We start from the raw sequence: 14,997 nt of genomic DNA on the forward strand, positions 1-14,997 counted from the left end.
TCATAATAGAACTGGAACCAGGGACGGCCCCAATGTCAAAGAGCCCATACCGCATGGCTCCAGCTGAGATGGCTGAGCTAAAGAAACAACTTGAAGAGTTGTTGGAGAAGGGGTTTATACGCCCAAGTGTATCACCATGGGGCGCACCAGTCCTCTTTGTCAAGAAGAAGGATGGTAGCTTCAGGTTATGCATTCATTATAGAGGGCTGAATAGGGTGACTATAAAGAACAAGTACCCATTGCCCAGGATTGATGAGTTGCTAGATCAACTGAAAGGAGCCAAGTGGTTCTCAAAGATTGATTTGGCATCAGGTTATCATCAAATCCCCATTGCATCAGAAGATGTAAAGAAGACAGCCTTCCGGACTAGGTATGGTCACTATGAATTTGTGGTCATGCCATTCGGATTGACTAATGCACCAGCAGCCTTTATGAAGATGATGAATGGAATTTTCAGAGAGTACTTAGATGAATTTGTAATCATCTTCATTGATGATATACTAGTATACTCTAAGACTCCGGAAGACGATGAAAGGCATCTCAGATTGGTGTTGGGAAGGCTGAGAGAGCAGCAATTGTTTGCCAAGCTAAGCAAGTGTAGCTTTTGGCAGAAGAGCATTGGCTTCCTAGGGCATGTAGTGTCTGAGGAAGGAGTGTATGTTGATCCTGAGAAGATCAAATGTATACAAGAGTGGCCAAGGCCAAAGAATGCAACTGAAGTAAGAAGCTTCTTGGGTTTGGCCGGATACTACAGGAAGTATGTCAAAGGGTTTGCAAGTGTGGCACAACCTATGACACAACTTACTGGTAAAGATGTGAAGTTCATTTGGTCTGAAGCTTGTGAAAAGTGCTTTATAGCCTTGAAGAACATGCTGACCAGTGCAACAGTCCTGGTGTTACCTGAGGCAGATCAACCATATGTGGTGTACACAGATGCATCCATTACTGGACTAGGCTGTGTGCTCACCCAGAATGGAAAGGTCATAGCATATGCCTCAAGGCAACTCAGGAAACATGAAGGCAACTACCCAACACACGACCTAGAGATGGCTGTAGTGGTGTTTGCCTTGAAGATATGGAGATCATACTTGTATGGTGCCAAAGTACAAATTATCACAGACCACAAGGGCCTGAAGTACATCTTCACTCAACCTGAGTTGAATTTGAGACAAAGGCGTTGGATGGAGTTTGTGGCCGACTATGATTTGGACATTGCCTATCACCCATGCAAGGCCAATCTAGTGGCACATGCTTTGAGCAGGCGTAGGGATGAGGTGTCAGCTGAGAAGGAAGCAGAGATCCTTGAAGGGATGGTCCGGTCACTGAATCTGAACACTTTGGCTAGTGAGGATGAGCCTTTGGGTTTGGAGGCTGTGAACCAGGCTGATCTACTTACCAGAATCCAACAAGCACAAGGCTTGGATGAGAATTTGCAAAAGGTTGCAAAGAATGACAAGACTGAATATCAAGTCACAAGTAATGGTACCATTTTGGTACATGGGCGGGTTAGTGTTCCTGGTGACCGGGGACTAAAAAAAGAGATTATGAGTCAAGCTCATAAGTCCAAGTTCTCAGTGCACCCGGGGCTAAACAAGATGTACAAAGACATCAAAAGGTACTACCACTGGATCAGAATGAAGGCTGACATTGCTGAGTGGGTGGCCAAGTGCCCTACTTGTCAATTGGTCAAAGCTGAACATCAGGTTCCAAGTGGTTTACTACAAAACCTTCCCATACCAGAGTGGAAGTGGGATCACATCACAATGGACTTTGTGACTGGATTTCCCACAACAAGAAACAAGAAGGATGCAGTATGGGTGATTGTAGACCGCCTGACCAAATCTGCACACTTCTTGCCCATCAAGAAAGGTGATGGAGTGGAGGAGATTGTAAAGATCTACATAGATCAAGTTGTGAGGCTGCATGGAGTGCCGGCCAGTATAGTATCAGATAGAGACCCAAGGTTCACTTCTTATTTCTGGAGAGCTTTCCAAAAGGCTCTGGGAACAAGAGTGAACATGAGCACATCCTATCATCCTCAAACGGATGGTCAATCAGAAAGGACAATCCAGACTTTGGAAGATATGCTAAGGGCATGTGTTCTTGATTGGGGTGACTCATGGGAGAAGCACTTACCACTGGTGGAGTTTGCATACAACAACAGCTTTCACACCAGCATATGTATGTCTCCTTATGAAGCATTGTATGGGCGGCCTTGCAGGACACCTTTATGCTGGACCCAAGTGGGGGAGCGCAGCATAATAGGTCCTGAGATTGTGGAGGAAACCACAGAGAAGATCAAAATGGTCAAGGAGAAGATGAAAGAGGCCCAAGACCGCCAGAAGAGTTATGCAGACAAGAGAAGGAAACATCTTCAGTTTGAGGTTGGTGATCTAATCTACCTCAAGATGATTACCTTCAAAGGCAGGGCTAGAGTTTTTGGGAGAAGGAAACTAGACCCAAGGTTCTTAGGTCCATTCAGGATACATGAAAGGGTTGGGGCAGTGGCTTACAAATTGGATTTGCCATCTGAAATGGATGCTTACCATAATGTATTCCATGTGTCTCAACTAAGAAAGTGTCTCATGGATCAAGACATTATCTTGCCAGAAATTCCAAAAGATCTTGGTAAGAACCTCACCTTAGAAACAAGGCCGGTTCGGATCATTGATCGGATGGAAAAGGCAATGAGAAAGAAGACAGTTCCTATGCTAAAGATAGTATGGGAATTCAATGGTAAAGACATTATCACTTGGGAAACAGAAGCAAGGATGAAAGCTGAGTATCCTGAGTGGTATAGTCAGTATGTGATTGGAGAATCATCAAGTATGAACTCGGGGACGAGTTCCTTCCAAGTGGGGGAGACTTGTCATGTCCCTATTTCTAACTAAGCCCATTGGGACGGGCCATGGTACGGGGAGATGAACTGGCCAGGTCATATGATCTAAAGGCAAGCATATCATGGTCCAAACAAAAGGTTAAGTGCATCAGATGGCTGAGACTTGACCAGAATAAGAAAGAAAGAAGTAAAATATAGCTGGATGAGTGGTCCGGAAGCTGGATATGGTCCGGAAGCAGCTCAATCAGCTAGGTGGAGCTGGTAGGTAGCTCAAACAGTCTGGGGCAGCTCACTGGATCTAGAGGAGTAGCTCACTCAGCTCAGGCAACTAGTACTCAGCTCAACTCAGCTGGACGGAGTGATGGCGTCTTGACCGGTCATTGCGGACCATGAGTGATGGTCATGGACCGGATGATGGTCATGGGTGTCCGTTGGGTCTAGGTTGCGTGGGCAAGAGAGCTGAGCTTATGGGCAAGCATTTGGGCTTAAGATCGATCAGCCCAAACGAAGAGAAGAGCAGTTTGCAAGCGGTTGGACGGTTTGGGCGAAAGGGTGTAACCGTTAGCCAAATGACCAATCACTCCGTCCGGACGGTTGGGAAGCCTCTTCCCTATAAATAAATCCCTCCTCTGTCAACAGAAATCATCAGAAACATAAGGGGAAACTCTGCCCAAATCTCTACAGAAGCAAAGAGAGAAAAGAGAAGTGAGACCGCAAAGGCAGTCCGTGTGAAGGCAAGGTGATTCCGGTGGGTTCTAAGCCGTGGGCAAGGGAGACATGATCGGAAATGGATACCAGAGGAAAGGAGAAGGCTGCAGAGAAGAGTGTGGGGGCTTCCGAACACACACCTAAGGTACAGGATGCAAACCAAGTACAAACCGCCTAAGATCATCCATCCGGATGGTTTGGCCGTTTGATCCATGTGTGGATGGTTGCATCTACTGTTCTTTTCCTGTCAATATATCTCTTCTCTATCATATTCTGAAGTTATCTATGGGTCTAAACTCATGGACACCCCACCAAGGCTTGGTTAGATCAGAGTAATCTCTCCATGGCCTTGGTTGGGCATGTATGGTCCCGTTTGTTTTGCTTCCTCTTAGAGCAAAGCGATGAGGAGGAGAGAGAAACCGAGGGAAAACGAGTAATTTTGTGCAAAGGAAGGAGGAATTGAATGCGTCTTCTTCTTCACAATCGTGAGTAGGGTTTTTGTTTATTTTATTGCTTCCTATGGGAGTTATTGGGTTTTGGCGATTGATATCTCTTATTGGGGATTTATAATGAATTATCAAAGTGATAGAATAATTTTCTAACATTGATTTCGAGATGGTACCATGAGACCGGTTAGGCTGTTCATGGCCAAGATCAATATGATCAAGGCCGGTTCTGGGAATTCCGCTTGGACCATTCTCTTAGTCATGAATTATCATGATTTATCATGTATTTTAATTAGTTTTTGGACAAGTATCAGAATGGGTCACTTTTGGCCAAATTAGGCTAAGTGTCCAAACCATGCTTAGGTTGTGATTGCTAGGATATCGGTTCATGATTCTTATGCATATGTGTTGTGGGTTTTGATTTCAGGTTCTGACAGGGAACGTGGTAAGGCTAAGGAGCCATGAAGACCTTGGCCGTGTGGGATGTGTGATGTAGTGACTTGTTATTTACATTGGGATTTATCATAGCCTATTGTGCAACTGAATGATTTGAATAATTGTATGGATCACATTTCACATATATATAATATGATTGTTTGCCTTAAGCTTCCGCATTGATTTATTAATACATGAACCTCAAATGCTTGAAAATGACTAAGTAAAGATTAGACTTAAACCGGCTGAATTACACTTAGATGTTTAGGTAAGGCCGCGGACTGGTTGGATCATGGGATCCAGGTTTGGGTCTTACATGCCAAGCTGCAAGGTATTGTTTTTCTGAGGGGAAACTATACCGAAGATCCTTCTCAGGACCCTATCTACGATGTCTTACCCCTAGAGAAGCCGCCAGGATATTAGAAGAGCTCCATAAAGGAGAATGTGGTTCCCATTCTAGTGGTCGGAGCCTGGTACTCAGAGACAGAAGGGCTGGATACTACTGGCCAACAATGGCGAGGGACTCTCTCAAACAAGCCAAGCTCTGTAGCCAATGCCAGAAGCACGTGCCAATCTCCAACCTTCCACCAGAGAACCTCAAATCGCTAAGATCTCCTTGGCCCTTCCGAAAGTGGGGCATGGACATCGTAGGGAAATTCCCTATGGCACCGGGCCAAAAGATCTTTCTCCTAGTCGTGACAGACTATTTCACAAAGTGGGTGGAAGCTGAAGCACTAGCCAGATAACGGATCTCTAAATCAGGAAATTCCTATGGACTAACGTGATCACACGCTTTGGAACTCCCCATGAGATCGTCACAGACAACGGACCCCAATTTACAAGCTACAACTTCTGAAAGTTCTGCAAGGACTGGAACATCAAGCTCTCCTATTCCGCACCACGACACCCTCAATCTAGCGGTCAAGCCGAATACGATCACAAACCTCCCATAACGCATACGGCCTCAGTGTCTATGACGAACCTCAGGGTTCAGTACGGCCTCAGGGTCTATATAGTAACCTCCGGGTTTAGTACGGCCTCCGGGTCTATAAAAGAACCTCAGGGTTCAATGCAGCCTCCGGGTCTGTAAAGAATCTCAAGATTCTAGATCACCTAAGGGTCGATCAAGGGCCTTCGGGTCTAACTGATCTTCGGATCTAGTAAGAACCTCATGGTTCAAGGATCTTCGAATCCTAATACCAACCTTCGGGTTTGCCAAGAACCTCAAGGTTCAAAAGCATCAACCTCCGGGTTCGAGGTATCCATAGGTTTTAATCACGGTCCCTGGATCTAGAGATTAAATCCCAACACTCAGAAACCTCAGGGTTTAATGTGCAAACCTTCGGGTTCAATAAAACGGCCTTCGGGCCTAGGTAAGGGACCTCAGGGTTCAAGACCTTAAGAACTTCCGTGTTCTAGGGCTCAAGAACTTCAGGGTTCAAACCAAGCTAGAACTCTAGGATTCTAAGCAAGGATCTTTCATTCCAAATCTAAAACTCAGGTTTTTAACAATGGATTACAAGGTCTAACGTCTTTCTGATCATTTCAGGGTTCAATCAGTTTACTAATAGGATCCAGGTCCTAGACATTGATATCCATCCAAGGGGTTAATCCTTACCAGGGTCCAGCCCTCACAAGGAGTCAATTCATTTCAAGGGTCCATCCCTCTCAAGGTTTCGTCCCTTTCAAGGGTTGATTCCTTCCCACGAATCTGCACGTCTACCTAGGTGCCTTTTCGTTCCAAGGATGCGGAATTGATTTAACGAGATCTAAGCCCTTAGGCAATCAATGCGGTTGCAGGACTCAAGTCCTGATTCCTCTAAAGTCCTAAGTGGTGTGATCCCTAGGGTGGAACTATCATCGGTTCCTAAGATCTCACCCGGTCTGATTAGGGTTATGGTCGGCTTTCAGCCCATAACCTCTGATAGGGAATTCCTCAATCCTCGAAAAATAAACAAGGCAATTCCTTTCGGAAGACGGCTCTATGCTACTCAAAGATAAAAACAGAAGCATAAATAGATTAAAGTTAAGACTCCCGAGGGTCAGTACTTAAAAAAGTCATAAGGCACGAAGGCCTGAGGTTTAAAAAGCAAAACCCCGAAGGGTAAAAACTACAACAAAAGCCCGAAGGGCTTAAAAGATCAAGAGTTCAAGAGATAGGGAGATCAGGCAGTTGGAGAAGCACCCGCGCCCTCGAAAAGAGTAGGGGAAGTCTCCTTGGCGGCATCGTCTTCGGGAAGAGGTGGCTCATCATCAAATGAAGGAGGAGGCAGCCCCTGCAGCTTAGCCTCGGCCTCTTTCACCAGCTTGTACGGCTGGAACTCCACAGCCAACTCCCATTTGTCGGTCTGCTCCTTAAGCCATTCCCTCATCAGCTCCCAGCGAGCAGTCACCTAGGCTCCACTCACCACCATCATCCTTTCGTCCTCAAAGGACTACTTCTCCAGTTTCAGCCCACAGAGCTCCTCCTGGGTCTCCTCCAACTGACGCGTTAGAGCGGTGTTCTCCGCGGCAGTAGCAGCCTCAGCCTCCTTCGAGTTCTTCAGCTTGAGCGGAAGGGATTTGATCTCCTTTCTCTAAGCCAGGACCTTATTCTTCTCTTCCTTGAGCTGAGCATTCACGCTCTCCAGCTCCTTCTTGGATGACTACTCGTTCACCATGTCCTCAAGATGGTGAATCTGAGACATAACCTGCAAACCAAATCACAATGATCACTAATCAATATAACGAAGGAAGAAGAAGAAAAGATGCAAAGTCTTACCTGGAGGAGATCAAACTGAACACCCTCGAAGGCCTTTCGGAGATCCCCAGAAGGAAGAAAGCAGGCACTCCCTGGAAACGTGGAGGAAGAGAGATCAGCTACCACCTTGGCTAGTTCCACGCAAGGATTAAGAGAAGGCTCCGGAGTCGAGGACTTCGGAGTCGATCCCGAGGCCCGATTTCTTCTCTTTAAGGCAGAAGGGGCTGAGCTAGTAGGTCCCTTGCGCTTAGTACTCTTGATGATTTGGACATCATCATCACCCGAGGCAGTAGCCTTAGCAGCAGGTTTCTTGGTTGAGAGCTTCCCCGCGGCCTGCATGAACGCCTCCATATCTTTTTCTCCTGTGGATCCCGACATATTACCTTCAAAGGATCAAAGCAGTCAATGAACCAGTTCACAAGAAAAGGCATGACGTGAAAAACTTACCCCAAATACTACACTGCCTCAAGACTTCTTTGCTGGTGAGAAAGGTGGTTTGACGACGCGACAGAGGAAGATCGAGGACCTGATCAGCAACTTCTTTCCCTTCAGGCACGGGCTTGCGAGACACCTCTGCAATAAAAAAAACAAGAACGAATCAGTATCGCGATCAAAGGCTATTTGAGAAGAGTAATGACCTACCCACTACATGCCAAATAGGAGAAAACCCGGGGAGGGTTACGAAGGCAAATCTCTCTGCCCATCTACTGCTAAAGACTGGATGACGCTTCCTTGCACCTTTCTCAATCTCCCGAACCAAAGCTTGGCTACTACGAGGGTGGAGGTAATACTTCCCCTTAGATCCAGGTAAATCAGCGACGTAATACGAGTGGAGCACCTCGTTTACTCCTATCACCAAGCGCTCCAAGTCACCGAGGTTCTGGATCGCGATCAAGGTTCTCCAGGCTGGAGGAGTCAGCTGACCCGGGGAGATGTCCAAATGTTCCGAGAGTTTGGCAATCAGAGAAGGAACGCGATCCCGAAAGACCGCTTCGAAGTATGCCTCGTAGATCGGGATCTAATCAACTTCGAAATCCAATATCCTATCAGAAAGACCCGGAACTCGGATCTCCAGATCCTGGGGAAGATCATACTTCCTCTTACACTCTTCAACGTCTCTCCTTCCGATTTTGGAAACCGGACCCACCAACAAAGACTCTTCGGCTTCATCACCAGAAGGAACATACTCCGCGACGTCAAGACAAGGACCCTCCGCATCAGCTATGGGTTCAGGGGACTGAGAAGAAGAGTTCACCGAGCCTAGGGTTTCGGATCTAGCTCTACTATCTACGGGGGAGTCTAGGGTTTTGCTAGGGGAACCGTTGGACATTATCGATCTAGTGGAAAAGAAGAAAAGAGAGAAGGGGAGAAGACGGCTACCTGAACGAGAGGAAATCTTCAAGAAAGAGAGCCGCCGAGAGAGAGAATCTTGAGGAGAGTAGAGAAAAAATGAGAAGAAAATAGACTTTGGTCTCAATCAAATGAAAGAAAGAAGGAGAAAACCCTAGGGTGGCAAACACGCGCCTCGTACAAATCGCCACGCGACCAAATGAGCGTCAAATGGAGAAACTCAACCATCTTTGGGCCTATTTGCGAAGCCCACTTCATTCGATCAAGCTCAAAAAGCAAGGCTCGTACCCCTTGATTCCTCAAAAAGGGAACACTCCATCACTTCTCTTCATTTGAGAACAAGTCAAGTCTCAAGGAGGAACTGTCGTTCTTCTCAACGGGAAACAGGCATCGCTCAAATGGATAATTCAAGATAATCTAAGATCCTAGTGATCTATGTTCTAGTTAGCTACTCTAAAACAAGCATAGGGTACAATCCATTTGATGAGTATCACAACTTAGCAATTATAGGTTGGGGCTAATCCCACAAACCTATTTAAACCCTAGATCTAACAAGTAGACTACTCAGACATAGCTAAGCAATTCATAACAATATATAGATGAAAGAATTGCATAGATAGAATAAAGTAGAAATACAAAAGGAGATGAGAAATCTCTCCAATCTCTCTCAAACAAATAAAACTCTAGTCTCTCTCTCACACTCTCTTCTTTGGTTGTAAAAAGCTTCAAGCTTCATAGGGTTTCAAAACTTACCGTCAAAAGCACTTAGCAGGAGTATTTAAGCATTTCCATTAGGTTAAAAACTCATCAGGGGCAATCTCGTAATTTGGTGAAGTCTTGGTGAAGTAGTCGGCTAAACCATTTCGTCCTCGATATCGATCGACAACACTAAATCTGTATCGATAGATTATAATCTTCTAGTACGCGGATCTTCTCAGCTACATCGATTGACAACTCAGGATGAGTATCGATCGATTGTAATCTCAATGTTGACTTCCGACTTAGTCTTGAATGGTCAACTCGGGTGTATCATCTCTTGTACTCCAAAATGCTCCAAAAACATCACTTTCTCACAAAATGCTCATGAACCTGAAAACATACCTAACAGGCTAGAAAACAGATTAAATATATAATAAAATACTAGTATACCATGGTTAAAAACGGGTAAAATCCATGGTATGTCAACTCCCCCAGACTTACTCCTTTGCTTGTCCTCAAGCAAAAACAGTAGTCTTTGGAAAAAGGTTTGGAAATAGCAGGAACTCAAGGATTCAACATATTGAAGTCATCACTCTATGGGTTTGCAATTCATGTCTAAACATCCTAATCACAGAAGTTCATTATGCCTTATCGTAGCTTAGCAACTAAACTCATCTAGTCAACAAAATAGCAATTCACATCTGACATTCCCCTCTACTAACCTCATTTCTTAACATAAAATAAAGTGCAGGCTTTACCTTGGGAGTATCGATCAAAGAACACATGGATTCAACTTAAACAAGTATCTGAACACACATGTAGTCTTCTCTGATTCCTTTCTCCCCTCTTCTCTCTTCACTGAATCTCTTATTAGTTTCAATTTCAACAGGTTTCGATACCACATAGGTCATCTAGTCCATCTCATTGACATTTGCGTTGTAACTCATACATTTTTGACAAAGTGTAGCGAATATTGGGGTCGCAGGAATCACTCCTACCCCTCATTTCCACAATGTGTGATCATCCTTGAGATTTAGAATAGTGGGGTCGCAGGAGACACTCCTATCCCTCTGCTTCTCAAGAAATCATTTCAATCTTTTATAACATAAACTTAGATCTCGAGATGCCGAAGAGAGCGAAGGAAGGGAACCAGAAACACACAGACTTTTTACCTTCCACACTTGTAAGAGGATTCCGATCCAGTGATATCCAAGCCCCAAGACAAGCAAATAAGTCAGTATTAGTGTTGGAGGTCAGCTTTGGTTCCTTCAAACAATCTTAGCTAGTAAAAATATATATAGCAAGTTGATCCACTTTAGCATCTTTAGTACTATCTGCAATCAGTAATCTAGAATGGTGCTAAAGAGTGGTCAGACAATCAAATATAAATCCATATCAATGTTCCTATTTAATACTTATGCGAAAATAATTTCGAAAACCAATTTAAATAAAAACCAAAATAAAAACACATATTAGGAAACTCCCCCCCCAGACTTAAATTACACTGTCCCAGTGTAACATCCGGTGGTGAGGTAAATAAAATAAAACATAATAAATATAACAAGTTAGAATGAATAAACCTGATCGACAAGATGTCGATCGATTCGTAGTGGTATATGTCGATCGTTAGTAATGGTCGTGTGGTGTCGAGCGATATGAATGGTGAATGTCGGTCGATGGAATCATCATTCTACTTGGATCTAATAAAAACTGCAAAATAAAGTCGAAAAAAGCATAAATGAAAATTAAAAATAAAAATAAAATAAAGAAAAAGAAAACCTAATAGTGGGTTGCCTCCCACTCAGCGCTTGGTTATAGTCATTTAGCTTGACTGTGGTAGGTGAGTGACTCATGGGGTGCAGAAACTGCTGATTACCGGACAGCAATCATCAATCTTGTGTCTCCTACTATTGAACCATGTGGCGATGAAGCTTCTTGTGGCATCATCCGCTTGTAGTTGCTTCTTATCTATCTGGAGGACTTTCTTGTCGATGGTCTGGTAGGTGTGTACGGACAATAAATTTAGCTCACTCTGTAATGCATCGATCCTGTCCAAAATAAACTGATCTCGGTCTGCTAAAGACTCGGTGTCGATCGATGCTACGAGATGCGCGTCGGTCATTTCGCTGACGGGTATGTCGGTCGATTCAGAATCCATTGTGTCGATCGACTGTGAACACTGTCCTTGGTACTGCAGAGCACGTATATTGCCCTTCATGTGGCGAGTATTTCTGCAAAGGCTGTTAACCCTTTCGTTAACAGTGTAGTCAATGGTATCACAGGTCCCGTTGAGTCTTCTTTCCATAGCATCCATAGCCTCATACAGCTCAAGTTTAAGTTCATCAATTGCTGCTGGAGTGCCTGCTCTCTTCGCTGGTGGTGGTTCGGTGTCGATCGATGTTGGTCGAGGCCTGTCGATCGATGCTTCCGTGTTGTCACAAAGGCCAAGATGATTTTGAACGATGCTCATGTCCCTATGTAGCTCGTTCAGCTGCTGTGACATTGTGGCCTGAAATCGCAGGATAGGTGAACTGAAGAGTTCATGTTTTCGTACGTACGATTTCATCTTATCTTCCAGTTCTGTGAACCTCGTGTCGATCGACGACGAAGGATGTGTGTCGATCGATGGAAAAGTAGCATTCTGAGATTGGTCATTCTGGCGAATTGTATCCAACTCTTTCTGTAGAAGATCGATCCTCTTGCTTAACCATTCGACATTGTTGTTGAGAGGGCTGTAGACGTCTCCAATCCGTGTATTGATGTAGGCAACCTCCCATTCATCTTTCTTAGGTGATGAACGTTCTGGTCGGTCCATGGATGTAGTCTTGCCGATGTCGATCGATGGTACATGTACTCTGTCGGTCGATACTGGTGGCGTAGCCTCTTTCTCAAGCGTGGTCAATATGTTTCCAAGCTCCACTCTTATCTCAGCCATATCATTCTGGAAGTCTTTGTAACTGACATCCAAAGGCTGGAAAGTGTCTTCCACCAATGTGTGCATGTTTGCCTCAAGGTGCGCCTGAGCTCTCCATACATCAGTCACCATATCATCCACCTCCTCTCTACTGTAGGGCATTGGTGGTGGTGTGTATGCAAGGTAAGGGCGTGTGTGTATTGGAAGTTGTAAGCAACCTTTGTGAAAAAGGGATGCTCTATCCAAAAGTCTCTTTACTTGCTCCTTGGTAACATGGATGATCTCACCATCAACTCCTCTAGCATAGCCAAACTCATCTCTGTAGACACCATATTCATCCTTAGCTTCCCACTTGAATCTCCTGGATCCATCGGTATTGAAGGCACGTCGTCCAAACTCCAGTCGTCTGTCGGGCGATCGGACTCTTGGTCTGTCGATCGATCCTGGATATCCGCCGTCGATCGACGGTGTTGAAACGATGTCGATCGATTGTGAATGTCGAGGTTGACCGAAGTGTTGAGGAACTGGATCCTCCCTTGTGTTGGTGTTGTGGTTGTCCTGGACGTGATGTAGGATGTTTGGATGGCTACGTTGCCTTGTGAACAGGTTTTCTGGTCCATTGGCAACTTGGAGGATGTCTGCTATGTCCTCTCTGGTTATGTGCAGAACTCTTCCATCCATAGCTCTTGCATAGCCATCTGTGTCCCTGAAAATTCCAAATTCATCAGGTGTTAGTGAAACGTTCCTGATATCATAAGGTTCATGAGATCTCGGTTGAGCTCTGTTGAAGGTGTCGATCGATGGGTGTGTGGTGGTGGCGGTCGATGGTGCACGTCTAGCTGCACGGTTGGATCGATTGATCATGTTGTTGCAATCTTCCATTGATGAATCTCTGAATGCTGGAAGCTGCTGGGTAGAAGGTGAAAAGTTTTGAATTTTCGTGGCTTGAGTTGTCAACCTTTTATACCCATGTGTTGCCCTAATCGGTGAAATTCTGATTTTGTCCTTTAAGTCGTCCGTGTTAATATCGATCGATATTATACTGGCAATGTCGATCGATGGACGATGTCGTTTTGCTGGATGAAGTAGATAATCGATCGATGGTGGGCGTTTGATGTCGATCGATTGTGGTGCAAATCTGTCATTCTCCAAGTAGATTTCCCAAGCTCTCTCTTTCCAATAGTCTTCATCATATTCTTCACTGTGGTCTCCACTGTGGGAAGAGGTGGCTATGTCTACTGCAAAACTCTCATGAAATCCGCTATCTGCCCAACTCCTTATTGAGTAATCATCTTCCTTTCGGTTGGGTGGGATGGCGAAATTCGGGTAGCAATGATCTGGTAGATCGAGTTCATCATCCGGTGGGTCTCTGTCGATCGATGATCCATTGTTGTTGTCGATCTCCTCTGACTTGAATGTGTCGATCGATGACGTCAAAGTACTGTCGATCGATCCCGAGTACTCTGTCTCGTACTCAACTTCACAATGACAAACTGCGATGATACCAGTATCATCTTCCTTTACCACTAATTTGGCTGGTGGTTTGTCAAGCTTGACAGGGTCGTAGTGGATATCTGGATCTATCATAGTCAAGCACATCCTGTTGGTTTCATGTCACATATGGCTCCTACTGTAGCCATAAATGCTCTTCCAAGTAAGAGGGAAGAGTTCCAATTTAGCTTGATGTCTAGGACATGAAAATCCACAGGGACGATAGCATCACCAATGTGCACCTCTAGGTCTTTGATGAAGCCTCCAGAGTTTCTCTGAGAGTAATCCACGAAAGTAAAGATCTGTGGTGAAGGCTCTACTTGCAGGCCCAGATGGTCTGCCATGACCTTTGGTAAGATGCTGACTGATGAACCAGTGTCACATAGTGCGTGAGGAAATTCAATACCTTGTACCACACAGGGTATTGCAAACTTCCCAGGATCACTCTTCTTTAGCAAAGTAATCCTTTTCCTCATCTCTTCTCTGACGTTGTCAAACCTTCTCCTAATGTCAGTTTCAGTCTCCCTTGTTTCTCTGAAGAACATCCACAATCTCTTTGTGAAATAAACCTCCTCAAAAGTTTTTCTGGTGGGATTCCGATAACTCTTTTAGTGAAACCATCAATCTCCTTTTCATTAGCTTCCCTCTTAAGGTTCTTAGGAATCTTCTCCTTCCGACTCCTTAACCTTCTTCCTTCAGTTCCCTCTGATGTAGGTGTAGTGTCTGAAGGGTTACCAGTGATCTCTGTAGGGTTAGTTTGTGGTTTCGGTGTGGGTCTGAGTGCATTGATTCGGTTGCTGTCTATCGATGGTAGTTGCACTCGGTATATGAGAGGTGCGTGTCGATCGATAGGTGGAGAATAGGGTCGATCGATACGGTTCTCTTCATTGTGTCGATCGATGAGTGGCTCGTCTCGTCGGTCGATATCTTCGTAGGTGTGGGTGGGTGGGTATGGATGAGAAGCCGTGAATTCAGCATGTGTCAATATCCTAACCGCGTTGCAGTCTGCAAGCGTATCCGGAAATGACATCGTCGATGTCGATCGATGTGGACTAGTTGGTGTCGATCGACACCATTGCGATCCACCGAGACTTAGCGAACTTTCTACTTCAAAGTCTCCTTCTTGTAGCTTCTCCTGTTTCACCACTTGCCAGAAATCATCATCTATGATAGCATTGACGTGGTGTTTCCTATTTCCTTCCCCTACTTCCTTAGAAGTTCCAATCCTCCTGATAGAGTCTTCAGTCTGGACAATCTGTGTCTCAAGTTTCTTAACTTGAGTGCAGATGGTATCTATCCTCGTGGTCAGATTGTTAAAGACAGAATCAATCTTCCCATTGAAGTCTACTGTAAGCTTCTGCTGACCTTCCAGAAC

The sequence above is a fragment of the Raphanus sativus genome, chromosome 8, assembly GCF_000801105.2.
Source record: "Raphanus sativus cultivar WK10039 chromosome 8, ASM80110v3, whole genome shotgun sequence".
Taxonomy (NCBI): domain Eukaryota; kingdom Viridiplantae; phylum Streptophyta; class Magnoliopsida; order Brassicales; family Brassicaceae; genus Raphanus; species Raphanus sativus.